Genomic DNA, 16,322 nt, shown 5'->3' with positions numbered 1-16,322 from the left:
GACTTTTCCTGAATTGAACAAATTTACTATGCTTGGTTTTCAGATTTCTGATTCTCCAAACAAGCCTTGGGCCCAGTTGCTTTGGAGAGTCGCCTTTGTCCTGGACCTATCTTTCATTTAAAATGCTGTTCCTGATCTATCAGGTGCTGCAACTTTTATAGTTTTAATATAACTGCAAATCTTGCAGAAAGCATTCAGTTAAGATTTGCGTATCAGCAATCCTTTACCCAGAGCTGGGCCGTGGGTCCGGAGAAAGCAGAGGGGGAATTTGTTCAGATTTTCCTGGGGCCTAATGAAAGGCTTGGAAGCCCTGCTGGCTTCTTCAGATAATCCTTGTCTCCTAGCAGGAGCCTTTAAACTCTACAAAACTCCCTGGGAGCTGTCTGTGGGGAAGACAAGTGTTTACTTGGCTTAGACCTATTCATGGTTCCAGGCAGTGTCAGGGGGTGTGGAGTCTGGGTTTGAATACTGACTCCAGCCCAAGGGGAGCAGCTTCGCAGTCACTGTGTGCAAAATTATTATCAATGTCAACTTCATTGACTGAGTGCCGATAGTGTGCAGAGCATAGTACTAAGCTCTTGGGAGAGTACAGTAATAGTTGTGGTATTTGGGAAGTGTTTACTGTAGTCCAAGTACAGTGGTAAGTGCTGGGGTATGTACAAGATAATCAGGTCCCACAGCCTAAGTAGGTGGGAGAACAAGTATTGAATCCCCATTTTGCAGATGAGGGAATGGAGGCACAAAGAAGCGAAGTGACATGCCCAATGTCACACAGCAGGTAAGTGGTGGAGTTGGGATTAGGACCCGGGCCCTCTGACTCTTAGGCCTGTGCTCTTTCCATGAGGCCACACTGCTTTTCTGGCAGTACAAGACAGAATATAACAATCTCTGCACTTACAGAGCTGCCATTCTAGTGGGAGGAGGATGGTGGGGCAGGGGGGCGGGGGGGGAAGAGACAGACACCGAAATGAATTAACAGTAGGGGGAATAATAAGAGTATATAAGATATGTACTCAAGGGCCTTGGGGGCTGTAATAATGTTAATGCTTAAAGGCCCAGTTTCTGTGGACGTCAGGGTGGATTCACCAGAACAGTTTCTGGAAATCAGGAACTTCTAGGATAGCAACCAATGCTCTGGGAGGAAGATGAGGGTCAGGGGGTTCTGAGAAGCAGCCAAACCCAGTGGAGATGTCATGGTCAGTTCCAGTCTAGTGGAGAGAGCATGGACCCAGGAGTCAGAAGGACTGGGTTCTAATCCTAGCTCTGCCCCATGTCTGCTGTGTGACCTTGAGCAAGTCACTTCACTTCTCTTAGAGAAGCAGCGTGGCTCAGAGGAAAGAGCCTGGGCTTGGGAGTCAGAGGTCATGGGTTCTAATCCCTGCTCTGCCACTTGTCAGCTGTGTGACTTTGGGCAAGTCACTTAACTTCTCTGGGCCTCAGTTCCCTCATCTGGAAAATGGGGATTAAGACTATGAGCCCCATGTGGGACAACCTGATTACCTTGTATCCCCCCAGCGCTTAGAACAGTGCTTGGCACATAGTAAGCACTTAACAAATGCCATCATCATTACTATTATTATTCTCTGGGCCTCAGTTAACTCATCTGGAAAATGGGGATAAGAGTGTGAGCCTCATGTGGGACAGCTGAATACTGACTGTGTCCAACCTGATTAACCTGTATCTACCTCAGCGCTTAGAACGGTGTTTAGCATAAAGTAAGTGCTTAACAATACCATTATTATTATTATTATTTATCTGTTGGATGCCCACCGAGGGCAAATTACCATAGTAAGTGCTTGAGGAAGGACAACAGAGACACCAGACATATGGTCCCTGCCCTGAAGGATCTCACAGTCCAGAAGGAAAGACCGACAGAAAAAACTACACCTAGCAGGAAGATTATAACAGGAAGTAGGTCAAGTATATTTGGATGAAATAGCAGACTAATGAATTATCTAATGAAATTCCCCTAGGTGTGTATACCTATATTATATGTATATATATATATATATATATATATATATATATATATATGCCAGTATGAATAAGTCCCAAAGAGAGAAATGAAATAGCCTACATAAGTGCTCTGGTAGCATGGATGTTGCGTTTGACCCCTTTGATTTTCAAATGTATTTTTCCCTTTGGGACACTAAAGAAGGTTGTCAGCATCTCTGATTTGGTTGTGCCAGCTACAACTGGAAAAACAAAAGCCAAAACATGTATAGGTTCAGAGGGGCACCAGCAGATGGGTGACCTGTCCAGAGCTGAGTTAGGGCAGACAGAAGAAGTGCGGCCGGGGAGTCAGAGGATCTGGTATCTAATTCTGGCTCTGCCTCTTGTCTGCTGGATGATCTTGGTAAAGTCACTTCACTTCTCTTTGTTTCAGTTTCCTCATCTGTAAAATGGGGTTTAAGTCCTACTCCCTCCTACTTAGATAGTGAGACTCATGTGGGACAGAGTCAGTATCTGATCTGATTAACTTATATTTACCTCAGTGCTTAGTGCAGTGCTTGATACATAGTAAGCACTTAACAATGTCTGTCTCCCCCCTTCTAGACTGTGAGCCCATTGTGGGCAGGGATCCAGCACTTAGTACAGTGCTTGGCACATGGTAAGCACTTAACAAGACCATCATTATTATTATTATTGTCTCCATCTGTTGCTGAATTGTACTTTCCAAGCGCTTAGTACAGTGCTCTGCACACTGTAAGCACTCAATAAATACAATTGAATGAATGAATGAACAAGTAACATTAAAAAAAAACCCAGAACCATAGGGGCAGCTAATAGAGCTCCTCCTCCAGCTCCTCATTATTTGCAACACAGGAAGAACAAATATTCCAAGACCCCACCCACCCTCCACCTGCCAAAAACTTCGGGACTAAGTGCTCTCTCAGAGTGGGTTGGGATTGGCTCCACATGATCAAACTACTTGGGGAAGAGTCTGCCATTTCAGTGATAATAATTATGGTAATTATTGTATTTCTTAAGTGCTTACTATATGTCACGCACTGTTCTAAGCACTGGGGTGGATACAAGCAAATCGGGTTGGACACAGTCCCTGTCCCACATGGGGCTCACAGTCTCAATCCCCATTTTACAGATGAGGTAACTGAGGCACAGAAAAGTGAAGTGATTTGCCCAAGATCACACAGCAGACAGCAGAGCTCTGGACTGTGAGCTCATTGTGGGCGGGGATTGCACTTTCCCAAGAGCTTAATACAGTGCTCTGCAAACAGTAAACTTTTAATAAATATGATTGAATTAAACTGACAAGTGGCAGAGCCAGGATTAGAACCCATGACCTTCTCACTCCCAGGCCTGTGCTGTATCCGCTACGCCATGCTGCTTCTCTATATAGCTGGTAGTGATTATAGTGATATATAGTTGCCTTACATATTCAAAGAAAATACCCTCAGACAGTGAAGTTCACCAGCCAGCGTATGCATGTCTGTTGCCGAATTGTACTTTCCAAGCGCTTAGTACAGTGCTCTGCGCACAGTAAGTGCTCAAAAAATATGAATGAATGAATGATGGAAAAGACCACTGCAGAATCCACAGCCCCAACTCTATTATGCACACAACAAGCTTGTCCCTTTTGTTGCTGCACTTAATGTTTGCAGGGTCTGACACTGTTTTCTCTTTAACCTTCGTGTCACTTGTTTCTTAGGAAGATTTTACTCAAAAAGAACCAATCCCTTTTTTTTGGGCAGTATGTCAGGCTGGCCCATGCTCAGCCACTGATTCTCAGTTTCAGCTGGGATTCAGCATCACCTGAGGCTTTGTTTTATCTTGTCCTTAAGTAAATGTTCCTCTTAGACTGTGAGTTCCATGTGGGAGAGGGATTGGGTCCAACCTAATAAATTGTATCTACCCCAATGCTTAGAACAGTGCTTAATGCACATAGTAAGCACTTAAATACCACAATCATCATCTGCCCTCCTTGCTTTCCATTTCCCAATTTCAGCTGTCCACACAGGAGTTGCTTGGGCATCCTGTGGTCATTCATTGTCTTTCCAAATAAGGTATTTTCGAGCTAGGGGCTCGAGAAATACCATTAATTAATAAGGACAGAGCAACACACACACAGTCAACATAAAAAATAATACTAATGGTATTTAAGAGTTTTTTTTTAAATGGTATTTGCTAAGTGCTTACTATGTGCCAAGCACTGTCCTGAGCACTGGGGTAAATACAGACTATTCAGGTTGGACACAGCCCATGTCTCATATGCGGCTCACAGTCTTAATTCCCATTCTACAGATGAGGTAACTGAGGCACAGAGAAGTGAAGTGACTTGCCCAAATGGCGGAGCCAGGGTTAGAACTGAGGTCCTCTAACTCCCAGCCCTGTGCCCTTCCCACTAGGCCACAAAAGTGCTGAGTGCTGGGATAGAGTTTCCAGATCTTTGGAGGTAGGGGGAAGAAAGAAAAAGAAAGAAAGAAAGGAAGGAAAAGAAGGAAAGGAAAAGAAAGAGAGATAGAAAGGAAGAAAGAGAGAAAAAAAAAGAAAAGAAAGAACATGCCTGAGCCTGAAGAAATCCCCTACAGGCCCACCCAAAACACTTGCCCTTTCCCCTTCAGGCTCATCTCCTAAGTTGCGAAAGCACCCGAGGGTTAACCCTGGTCCTGCTGGGTTTCCTTGCATAGATTTCTCAGCCTCTCTGTTTCTTTTTGCCTGGGAATGTGAAACAGATGGAAGCACCTGCATTTCCTCAAAGGAGAATGGTTGGCTTAACTATGAAAGCAAACACAAAGGCATTGCAAGGACAAATCACTCTGGCAGAGTTAAGAACCCCAGACTCTGACGATGCAGCAGGGTCTCTCCCCCGACTTCCCTAGTTCCCTCTATTCTCTGGACAGGTGAAGTCATAGAGAGGCTGACGAGGGCCTTAGTGTTGCCCCCAGGCTGAAAAACACTGAGCCAACTTGGACAGAAAGCCCCAACTTGGTCAACTCTAGCCTGGGCCTCGTTTCCTTTGATGGAGAAGCACATCCATGTCAAGGTGGAGGATTAATACGCAGAAGGCAGGTGAGAAGGGAGTGGTGGACAGAATACAGATGATGAAACGCTGAGATGCTTATTCCTTGAACAAGCAGTTGTCTTTGCTACACCTTTGCTTCTCCTCTCACAAATAGCCTGACTCAAGAGGCCAGCTGCAAGCCCTAACAACCATTCTCGGGAATACCGATGGATTATAAGAGCAGAGCTGATTGGGCCTTGTTGCTCCAGTTGAATCCCAAACACTTAGCTTCAGCCATGTGGTCTACAGGTGAGAGAGTGAGAGGGGGGTCCTGGGAAAAAGCCAGAGTGTGGGAGAAGAGCACTGGCAATCTGGTGCAGATAGGAGCAGGAAAATGAGAGCACAGAAAGGGGAATAATGCTTTTTCTGGATTCTATCTGTTTAGGTTAGTGATACAGCATGGTCTGTTATGCAAGCCAATCCCAAGTGGCCACAGGACCCAAGTAGAGGTAAATTTTGTCTTTACCCATTTCACTGATGGTGCTTTTCCAAGCTAGAACACCCACCTAACTGTGGTATTTGTTAAGTGCTTACTATGTGTCAGGCACATAGTAGATATGAGTTAATCAGGTAGGACACAGTCCCTGTCCCACATGGGGCACTTAGTCCAAGTAGGTGGGAGAACAGGTATTGAGTCCTCATTTTACCATTGAGGAAACTGAGGTACAGAGAAGTTCAGGGACCTGCCCCAAGGTCACGCATGAGGTAAGTGGCAGAGCTGGGATTAGAACACAGGTCCTCTGATTCCCACACCCATGCTCTTTTCACTAGATCACATTGCTTCCCTTTTCATCTTCAACATCTTCCTGGAATCCCTACCTCCTCCTGGAAGCTACCCCTAACTAATTCCCAACATCCCAAATTATACCAACCCAATGGCTATGTGTAACACTTAGGTATTTTTTTTTTTATCTTCTAGACTGTAAGCTTATTGTGACAACTGTTGTATTGTTGCATTGTAGTCTCCCAAGTGCTTAGTATAGTACTCTGCACACAGCGCTCAATAAATGTGATTGATACCATCCTCAGCATATGTGGACATACGCAAATTCAAATGTACATTCAGCTATTGGTTTATCTATTTCAACCTCACGTATTTGCTCATGTGCCAATCTGATCCTTGTTCTTCCAACAGCGCCCACTATTTGGAAATAATTTTGTATGTAATAATAGTAATTATAGTATATCTATCAAGTTCTTACTATATGTGTTAATAGTTTTTTTAAGGTATTTCTTAAGTGCTTACTATGTGCCAGGTATTGTTCTTAGCACTGGGGTAAATACAAGTTGAACAGGTTGGACACAGTCCCTGTCCCACATGGGGCTCACAATCTTAATCCCCATTTTACAGATGAGGGAATTGAGGCACAGAGAAGTGAAATGACTTGCTCAAGGTCACACAGCAGATCCATGGCTGAGCTGGGATAGAACTGAGTTCTTCTGACTCTTAGGCCCGTGCTCCATGCAGTGGGCCATGCTCCTTCTAATTCAGCTAAGATAGAATTCAGTACATCCCATCCAAAGTTCACAGTGTATGAAGGAGGGAGAACTAGTATTTTATCCTCATTTTGCAGGGAGGGGAAGTAGGAGACTTTTTTATGGTATTCGTAAAGTGCTTATTATGTGCCAGCCATTGTACTAATCACTGGGTTATATACAAGTTAATCAGGTTGGACATGTGGCAGAACTGGGATTAGAATCCAGGTCCTTAGTCTCCCAGGCCCGTGCTCTTTCCACTAGGCAACACTGCTTCTCTGGGGGCAGGGTGGCAGTGGCTAAGAGGCACTGGGCACCCCTTTTGTTCCCAACAAGAAATTTTTCCCAACAAAATCCACCCTCCCGGCCCTTTGCCAACAGGCCCGGAGGAAGGAAGTGAAGGGAAGCTGCGATTGTGCATTTGCAGATGCGGAATGCGCTGGTGGAAAATGACCTCCGCTCAGCCCTCACTAACACTTCCAGCTCCAGCCATCTGTCTTCCGGGGGTGGGGGTGGGGATAAAGTTCACGACATTTGATTTCCCTTTAATCTTTTGGCATGTTACCCAGCAGCTTTTAACAAAACCTCTATTTGGAGAATACTTTACAGCGCCAGTGAGAGTCTAGTTCGCCTCAGCGGAGTCGTGGAGTGCAGGATTGAGAGAGCATCTGAACTGAAGGAAGCATTTTCAGGAGACTGCAGGAAAGCATTCCAAGTGACACAGTGGATCTGTGTAAGCGTCTTGTGGGTCGGGAATGTGTCTTACCAACTCTTTTGTATTGTACTCTCCCAAGCGCTTACTATTGTGCGCTGCCCACAGTAAGCCTTCAATAAATACCATTGATGGATTGATTAATAGACAGGAAAAACTGCCTTTGTTTATTAAAACATGGCACGACTCACAGCACTTATGTACAAATCTGGAATTTATTCATATATGTAAATGTCCGTCCGTCCCCCCTAGGTTGAAAACTCCTTCTTTTTCATCATATTAGTTAAGCACTTACTGTGTGGCAGGCACTGTACTAAGCACTGGGGTAGATACAAATTAATCAGGTTGGATAAAGTCCATGTCGTACATGGTGCTCACAGTCTTTAAAGCACTCAGTCACCTTGCCCCTTCCTATCTCACCTTGCTGCTCTCCTTCTACAACCCAGCCCTCACACTTAGCTCCTCTAATGCCAGTCTTCTCACTATACCTCAATATTGTCCATCTCACTGTCAACCTCTCACTTTTAATAAGGTTTTGAAGGTGGGGATAGTGATCTTCTGTTGGACATGAAGAGGGAGGACATTCCAGGCCAGAGGCAGGACGTAGACGAGAAGTGGGTGGCAAGATAAATGAGATGGAGGTACAGGGAATATGTTGGAAGCGTGCAGTTTGGGTTGAAGAAGCTAGTCGGGGAATTAAGGTAGGAGAGAGCAAAGCGATTGAGTGCTTTAAAGTTTCCAGTAAGGAGTTTCTCTCTGATGCAGACGTGGGTAGGCAGCCACTGGAAGTTCTGGAGGAGTGGGGAAATAAAAACTGAAAATTTTGGTAGAAAAATGATCCAGGCAGCAGAGTGGAGTACGGACTGGAGAGGAGAGAGAGGAGTCAGGGAGGTCAGCAAGGAGGTTGATGTAGTTAACATGGTGGGATAGGATACATGCTTGGATAACATGGTAGCAGTTTGGATGGAGAGGAAAGGGTGGATTTTAGCAGTGTTGTGAAGGTTGAACTGACAGGATTTGGTGACAGCTTGAATATATGGGTTGAATGAGAGAAGTGACTCAAGATAAACGCTGAGGTTATGGGCTTGTGAGTTGGAGAGGATGGTGATGATGTCTACAGTGATGGAACACTCAGAGTGAGGTCAGGGTTTGATGATCAAACAATCAGTCATATTTATGGAACACTTAGTGTGTTTAGAGCACTGTACTAAGCACTTGGAAGAGTGCAACGCAATATAACAGACACATTATCTGCCCACAAATAGCTTACAGTCTAGAGGGGTAGACATTAATACAGATAAATAAATTACTGATATGTACATAAGTGCTGTGGGGCTGGGTGGGGATGAATAAAGGGAGCGAGTCAGGATGACATTGAAGGGAGTGGGAGAAAAGGAAATGAGGGCTTAGTTGGGGAAGGCCTCTGGAGGAGATGTGCCTTCAATAAGGCTTTGAAAGTGTGGAGAGTAATTGTTGGATATGAAGAGGGAGGGTGTTCCAGGTCAGAGGCTGGATGTGGGTGAGAGTTTGGTGGCAAGGTAGATAAGAGAGCAAGGTACAGTGAGTAGATTGGCATTAGAGAAGGAAAGTGTGGGGGCTAGAAAGATAAGGAATTCTATTTTGAATATGCTAAATTCAAACATTGTTGGCGGGACATCCAAGTAGAGATGTCCTGTAGGTAGGAGGAAATGTGAGACTGCAGAGAAGGAGAGAGATGAGGACTGGAGATGTGGATTTGTGAATTGTCTACATAGAGATGGTAGTTTAAACCATGCGAGTGAATGAGTTTTCCAAGGGATTGGGTGTAGATGGAGAATAAAAGAGGACCCAGAATGGAGACATGAGGGATTCCCACATTCCCACCACCTGTTGTCTGTTAGCACTTTTGTGCATGTTATTGAACTGTACATTCAATTAATTATCTACTTTATTTGTAAGTATGCATTTGTCTGTCTTCCCCATTTAGAATATAAGCTCCTTGTGGGCCAGAAATCTGTTACTTTTTAAATTTTGTTCTTCCCAAGCATCTAGTACAATGGAGCACACCAAGTGGGTGCTCAGTATATGCTGCTGCCACTACTCCTATACTCCTACTCCGCCTATTACTACAACTCCTAATACTACTCCCACTACTCCTATGACTCCTACTACACCCACTTCTACTACTACTACTGCATAGTGGATAGAGCACGGACTTGGGAGTCAGAGGTCTTGGGTTCTAATCCCGGCTCCGCCACTTCTCAGCTGTGTGACTTTGGGCAAGTCACTTAACTTCTCTGTGCCTGTTACCTCATCCATAAAATGGGGATGAAGACTGTGAGCCCCAAGTGGGACAACCTGATCACCTTGTATCCTCCCCAGTGCTTAGAACAGTGCTTTGCAAATAGTAAGCACTTAATAAATGACATTATTATTATTACTGTATCTCCCCCAGTGCTTAGAACAGTGCTTGGCACATAGTAAGCACTTAACTTAAGTGCTTAGTACAGTGCTCTGCACACAGTAAGCGCTCAATAAATACGATTGATGATGATTAACAAATACCATCATTATCATTATTATTATAAGGAACTGTGTCCCATTTGATTTGCTTGTATCCTCCCCAGTGCTTAATACAGTGCTTGGCACATAGTAATCACTTAATAAATACCATAATTATTATTACTATTACTACTCCAACTACTGCTATTCCTGCTACTCATGTTACCACTACTTTCCTGCTTCTCCTCCTCCTTCTCCTTCTTCTTCTACTGCTATGACTACTGACCAGGCAGCTCTCACCCAAGGCCAAGGGGCCCCTTTAATGGGGTACGGTGTGGCGGGGAATGGCCACTGAACACCGTCTAGCCTCTGTTTCCTCGTGATTTAGGTTGGATGCTGAACAGCAGCTCCCGATTGGAGGGTGGGGGCTCAAGCCCAGCAACTGAAGCCCTGCCGGGCAAACCCTGGTTTAGGACTAGAAGTCCCAGCAGCCCCCAGGGTCCCACCCCCAGGTGAATGGCCTGCTCAGCATGAGAATATGCTACCGGTGGTGAGTCTGAGGGTCCTTTAGGAGTGATCAGGTGTCAGATTGGGCAGGGTGATGTGGTTGGGCAGGGTTGGCCTGCCTAGGTATCTTATTTGGGAGATACCTAGGAAAGTGGGGCTCTTATTTCTTTCACAGGTCTTTCACAGAGAAGCTGCGTGGCCTAGTAGATAGAGCACATGCCTGGGGGGGTCAAAAGGACCTGGGTTCTAATCCCGGTTCTGCCACTTGTCTGCTGGGTGACCTTGGGCAAGTCACTTCACTTCCTTGAGCCTCAGTTACCTCATCTGTAAAGTGGAGATTCAGACTGTGAGCCCCATGTGGGACAGGGACTCTGTCCAAGCTGATTAGCCTGTATCTACTGCAGAGCTTAGAGCACTTCTTGACACATAGTAAGTGCATAACAAATACAATTATTATTAGGTCCAGTCAGTCAGGCAGTCAGTTGTATTTATTGAGTGCTTCCTATATGCAGAGCACTGTACTAAGCACTTGGGAGAGTACAATGGAGTTGGTAGACCTGTTCCCTGCCCACATCAAGCTTTCAGTCTAGAAGGGGAGACAGACATTAATATAAATAAATAAAATTAAAGATAGGGACATAAGGGCTGTGGGGGGGAATGAATAAAGGGAGCAAGTCAAGATGATACAGAAGGAAGTGGGAGAAGAGAAAAAGAGGGCTTATTCAGGGAAGACCTCTTGGCGGAGATGGGGCTTCAATGAGGCTTTGAAGCTGGGGAAGAGTAATTGTCTGGCTCTGAAGAGGGAGAGCTGGGCTGGGGCATTGAGAGAGCCACTGGCTGCCTGAGTTTTCCCACTCCTGTGCCTAATTATTTGGAGTTTTGACATTTAATCTGCACCCATTAACTACATGGTAGGAATTAAATGTCAGTTATAGCGAGAGGTTTGACATTCATATCTTTCCCTGCAACTCAGAAGGGGGAATTAAACATCAAAACTCAAGGTGATTATGCATTTATGGCAGGTGTCATCCCTTCTTGGGGGATTGACACAAAAAAAGGAGAGACCTCCCCATCTCATCCCCAAAAGGGGGGGACTGGGGCTGAGCAGGGATTTCCAGATATTATGTATTTCCCAGGGACTGGAAGGCAGGCCAGATGCCATCTGTTCAGCTTTGCAATGGAAAACCAGAGCTTTTGTGGGGTAGAAGGTCAGGAGGCGTGTGGGAGGACAGACATAATCACCATGAAACCTTTTACTGTCAGCTCAAAAGATGGGAGAGACTATCCATAATAATAATAATGGCATTCATTAAGCGCCATGTGCAAAGCACTGTTCTAAGCGCTGGGGAGGTTACAAGGCGATCAGGTTGTCCCACGGGGGGCTCACAGTCTTCATCCCCATTTTACAGATGAGGCTTAGAGAAGTGAAGCGGCTATAGAGAAGCAGCATGGCTCAGTGGAAAGAGCCCGGGCTTGGGAGCCAGAGGTCATGGGTTCGAATCCCGGCTCAGCCACTTGTCAGCTGTGTGACTTTGGGCAAGTCATTTAACTGCTCTGTGCCTCAGTTACCTCATCTGTACAATGGGGATTAAGACTGTAAGCCCCTCATGGGACAACCTGATCACCTTGTATTCCCCCCAGCGCCTAGAACAGTGCTTTGCACATAGCAAGCGCTTAACAAATACCAACATTATTATTATTATTAAGTGAAGTGACTTGCCCAAAGCCCCTTAGCTGACAAGTGTCGGAGCCAGGATTTGAACCCATGGACCTCTGACTCCAAAGCCCGGGCTCTTTCCACTGAGCCACACTGCTTCTGTAAGCGCTTGACCAGGTCTTCTGACACGGATTATGGATGGGAAAGAGGATGCCTCATCCTTCTAGTCCTCTGTCAGCAAAAACGCCCCTCTCCGGCCCCTGTCCCGCTCCCTCTTGGCCAACTCCCCTAACCGCCATCCACCTCAGACAGACAGTTTCCTCTTCCTACCCTCCAGGATGCTGGAGAATCAGCCATGGAGCACAGAGTCCGAGGAATCGCTACAACCCACGCCCTCCCAGCCTCTCAGGGCGGCCTGGGATTTGGATGGGGTCCAGGGCAGGCTCTGGGGACATAACAATAACTTCAACAATAATAACAATGCTATTTGTTAAGCTCTTACTATGGGTCAAGTGCTATACTACTACTACTACTACTACTACTAATGATGGCATTTATTAAGCGCTTACTATGTGCAAAGCCCATACTATCCATACTGTTAATCAGTGGTATTTATTAAGTGCTTATTGTATGCAAAACAGGGTACTAAGCACCCAGGAGGGTATAGTAATAATAATAATGATAGTAATAATAATAATTATTATGGTATTTGTTAAGTGCTTACTTTGTGCCAAGCACTGTTTTAAGCACTGGTGTAGATACGAGGTAATCAGGTTGTCCTACGTGGGGCTCACAGTCTTAATCTCCATTTTACAGATGAGGGAACTGAGGCACAGAGAAGTAGAGTGACTTCGGTAGTAGTAGTGAATTCAGTAGACTTGAGAGACGTGATTCCTGCCCACGATAAGCTTACAGATTAGTCTGCTTCCGTGATAGTAATCAGTTATCTTCAAGTGACCTTCCCTAACTAAGCCCTCATTTTTCTTACTCTCTCTCCCTTCTGCAACACCCTTGCATTTAGATTTGTACTCTTCATTCACCCCATCTTCAACCCCACAGCACTTGAATCCAAATCTGTAATTTATTTTAATGTCTGCCTCCCCCTCTAGACTGTAAACTCCCTGAGGGCAGGGAACTTGTCCACCAACTCTGTTACAGTTTACTCTCCCAAGCTCTCAGGTATAGGGCTCTGGGCACAGTAAGTGCTCAATAAATATGGTTGATTGATTAACTGATCGATTGATTGGTGTTCACGAGAGGGTCCACTCTGTGTAATAATAATGATGGTATTTGTTAAGCGCTTACTATGTGCAAAGCACTGTTCTAAATATTGGGGAGGATACAAGGTGATCAGGTTGTCCCACATGAGACTCACAGTCTTAATCCCCATTTTACAGATGAGGGAACTGAGGCACAGAGAAGTTACGTGACTTGCCCAAAGTCACACAGCTGACAATTGGCAGAGCTGGGATTTGAACCCGTGACCTCGGACTCCAAAGCCCATGCTCTTTCCCAGCAAGCCACAAGGCAGAGGGATGTAATGGATAGAGAATGGGTTGGGGGGAGGGAGTCACAGGTTCTACCCAGAGCTTTACCACCAGCCTGATCAGTAACCCTGGGAAAGTCACCTTACCTCTCTGGGCCTCAGTTCCCTCATCTGTAAAATGGGGATAATAATAGCTCCCTTTTCCTACTTCACAGGGGTGTTGTGAGGACAGAAAGGAGAGAAGAAAGTTGAAAATGCTTCGGGAATGAAAGCAGTATATAAAATCAAGTTATTAGCCCCATCCTCAACCTGACAGCACCTCTCTCTCTACATTTCAGTTATAAATTATAAATTATTTTGTTACATCAATGTCTGTGTCCCCTTCTAGATTGTTAGCTCGGTATGGGATTGTTATTCTGTTGCAGTGTACTCTCCCAGTGGCTTAGTACAGCACACTGCACATAATAACCTCTGCACATATTGTGCATTGCGCAGAATTAGATCAGGCAGCGTGGTGCAGTGGATAGAGCCCAGGCCTGGGAGTCAGAAGGTCGTGGGTTCTAATCCCAGCTCTGCCACTTGTCTGCTGTGTGACCTTGGGCAAGTCACTTCACTTCTCCGGACCTCAGTTACCTCATCTGTTAAAATGGGGATTGATACTGTGAGCCCAATGTGGAACAGGGACTGTGTCCAACCTGATTTGCTTGTATCCACCCCAGCGTTTAGTACAGTGCCTAGCACACAGTAAGCACTTAACAAATACCGCAATTATTAATGAGAAGCAGCATGATGAAGTGGATAGAGCACAGGCCTGTGAGTCAGAAGGTCATGGGTTCTAATCCTGACCCCACAACTGGTCTGCTGTGTGACCTTGGGTAAGTCCCTTTACATCTCTGTGCCTCAGTTACCTCATCTGTAAAATGGGCACTGGGACTTTGAACCCCACATGGGACAGGGACTGAACCCAACTTGATTTGCTTGTATCCACCCCAGTGCTTAGACCAGTGCCTAGCACACAGTAAATGCTTAACAAATACCATCGTCATTATTATTATAATAAGCAGAAAGCTCATTGTGGGCAGGGAATAGTGTCTGTTACATTGTTGTATTGTACTCTCCCAAGTGCTTCTTACAGTGCTCTGCACACCGTAAGCACTCAATAAATACAACTGATTGATTAAATCAATACTATTGATTGATTGCTAGTGTCCCATAGAAGGAAAAGACATGCCCCCTGCCCTCCTGGAGCTGACAATTTAACAGGGGAGACAGACTCAGAATAAATTACTGAAAGGAGGAAAAATAGAAGGGCAAGATGGCAGGGGCAAGGGGAGGAGGGCAACATCCACAGCAGGTCTGACACCATCCTGCTGAGGTGGCTTAGGTCTGGACTGCCCCAGGCTCCATCTATCCAAATTCTCAGGAAGCTAGGGGGTGTGGCCTGCTCTTATCTCTCTGCCTTTGGGGACTGACAAGGCCACTTAACTCCCTAATCCCAACTCCTGAGCTGTCCTTCTGGGCCCAGAGCTCCGTTCAGCCAAATGAGTGGCATTTAAGAGCTGCTCTGTTATTGGAGGAGCCACAGAGATGTCAGCCTTGGTTTGCGCAGATGTTTTCATTTAACAGATCGGTTCTTGACTTTCTCCAGCTGACTTCAGAGGCAGGGCTTTGGGGGAGGCAGCGGAGGGGAGGGCAGAGAGACTGGGAGCAGAGGCTTTGCTGGGTGTGTCCTGGCCAGCCAGTAGCCCTCTCTCCTGCCTGCCCACCAGCCCATCTGGCTCGGAACAGCGAGGAAGTCAGAAATGAGATCTCCATAGGCCTAACGTCGGCCTATCAACTCAGTTAATGTTTTGGTGTCAAGAGACAGGAGAAGCAGAATGGCTCAGTGGAAACAGCATGGGCTTTGGAGTCAGAGGTAATGGCTTCAAACCCCGGCTCTCACAATTTTCAGCTGTGTGACTTTGTTCTCTGTGCCTCAGTTACCTCATCTGTAAAATGAGGATTAAGATTGTGAGCCCCACGTGGGACAACCTGATCACCTTGTAACCTCCCCAGTGCTTAGAACAGTGCTTTGCACATAGTAAGTGCTTAATAAATGCCATTATTATTATTATTATTAAGAGCCCAGGACCAATCCAGGAAGGAGGTACTTGGTTTACCCGGGCTACTTCTGTAGGATGCCAGGAGGCAGTGTCGATTGGGAAAGTTCACCACACTCTAGAAGCGGAGGCTCCGCTGGTTCAGCCTTCCGCTCACCGTCTCCCGGGCCAAAGGGTTTCTCCGATCGCCACGGCCCTTGATAGAGGTCTGGGCCAGTGGGGCCACTGATGGGTTGATGTTAGTCATGGATTGGGTCCCGATTGGCAGCTGTAGCAATTGATTGTGCTGTAATGCTTTAGACTTTGCCTCCCTTCTGCTCTCTGGTCACCCTGATCCAGGGGTTGCCTGGGGCCTCCTCTCTCCGCTTTGGATTTTTCTGAATCGGCCCAGCACACGGAGAACTCTAAACCCGCTTTGGACCTGTGGTTCCCTTTTAGAGCCTCCGTCTCCCACACGGTTCTTCCAGCTCGGTCACATTATTAACGTTGTCTGGAGAAAACGTGCATCAATCTGCTTCCCCATATGCTTCATTCTCCTTCATCTGTGGCTTCTGACGGCCTGCTGACTCAGCTCCCTCAATCTTCCCCGCCTGCTACTTGCACACACAGACACACACACAGACACACACCACCACCCCCGCCGCCTTGTAATTACATATAACAAACATCCCCAGACACCCATCAATGGCTGTTCATGAATCTTCGGCCTCCTTCCAGCTCAGCAAGATATAAAGCCGGAGACAGCGCTGGGCTGGGTAAAGCAAACAGGCCATCAACTGGACTTCTTTCCCAATTTTATTATTATTCCTTGCTAATAAGTCCCTGTTAAGCACTTACAATATGCCAAGCACTTTCTAAGCACCGGGGTAGATCCAAGTTAA

General features: G+C 46.0%; 1 protein-coding gene across 5 annotated transcripts in view; it reads left to right on the top strand.

Moving 5' to 3' along the window:
• The window catches only part of TUB (TUB bipartite transcription factor), a 145,187-nt gene that overhangs the window by 92,020 nt on the left and 36,845 nt on the right, over window positions 1-16,322 (top strand). Inside the window, exon 1 of one of the 5 annotated variants that reach the window (XM_038764320.1) lies at window positions 7,157-7,232. The exons of the other annotated variants lie outside the window; for them this stretch is intronic. The gene's annotated coding sequence lies outside the window, so the exon portion shown is untranslated. Of the gene's footprint in view, window positions 1-7,156; window positions 7,233-16,322 lie in introns of those variants that run through there. 5 annotated transcript variants of the gene reach the window in all.

This window comes from Tachyglossus aculeatus, chromosome 22 (assembly GCF_015852505.1).
Source record: "Tachyglossus aculeatus isolate mTacAcu1 chromosome 22, mTacAcu1.pri, whole genome shotgun sequence".
Lineage (NCBI taxonomy): Eukaryota > Metazoa > Chordata > Mammalia > Monotremata > Tachyglossidae > Tachyglossus > Tachyglossus aculeatus.
Note: the sequence above shows the minus strand (reverse complement) of the source record. Positions and strands in the feature narration are given on the sequence as shown.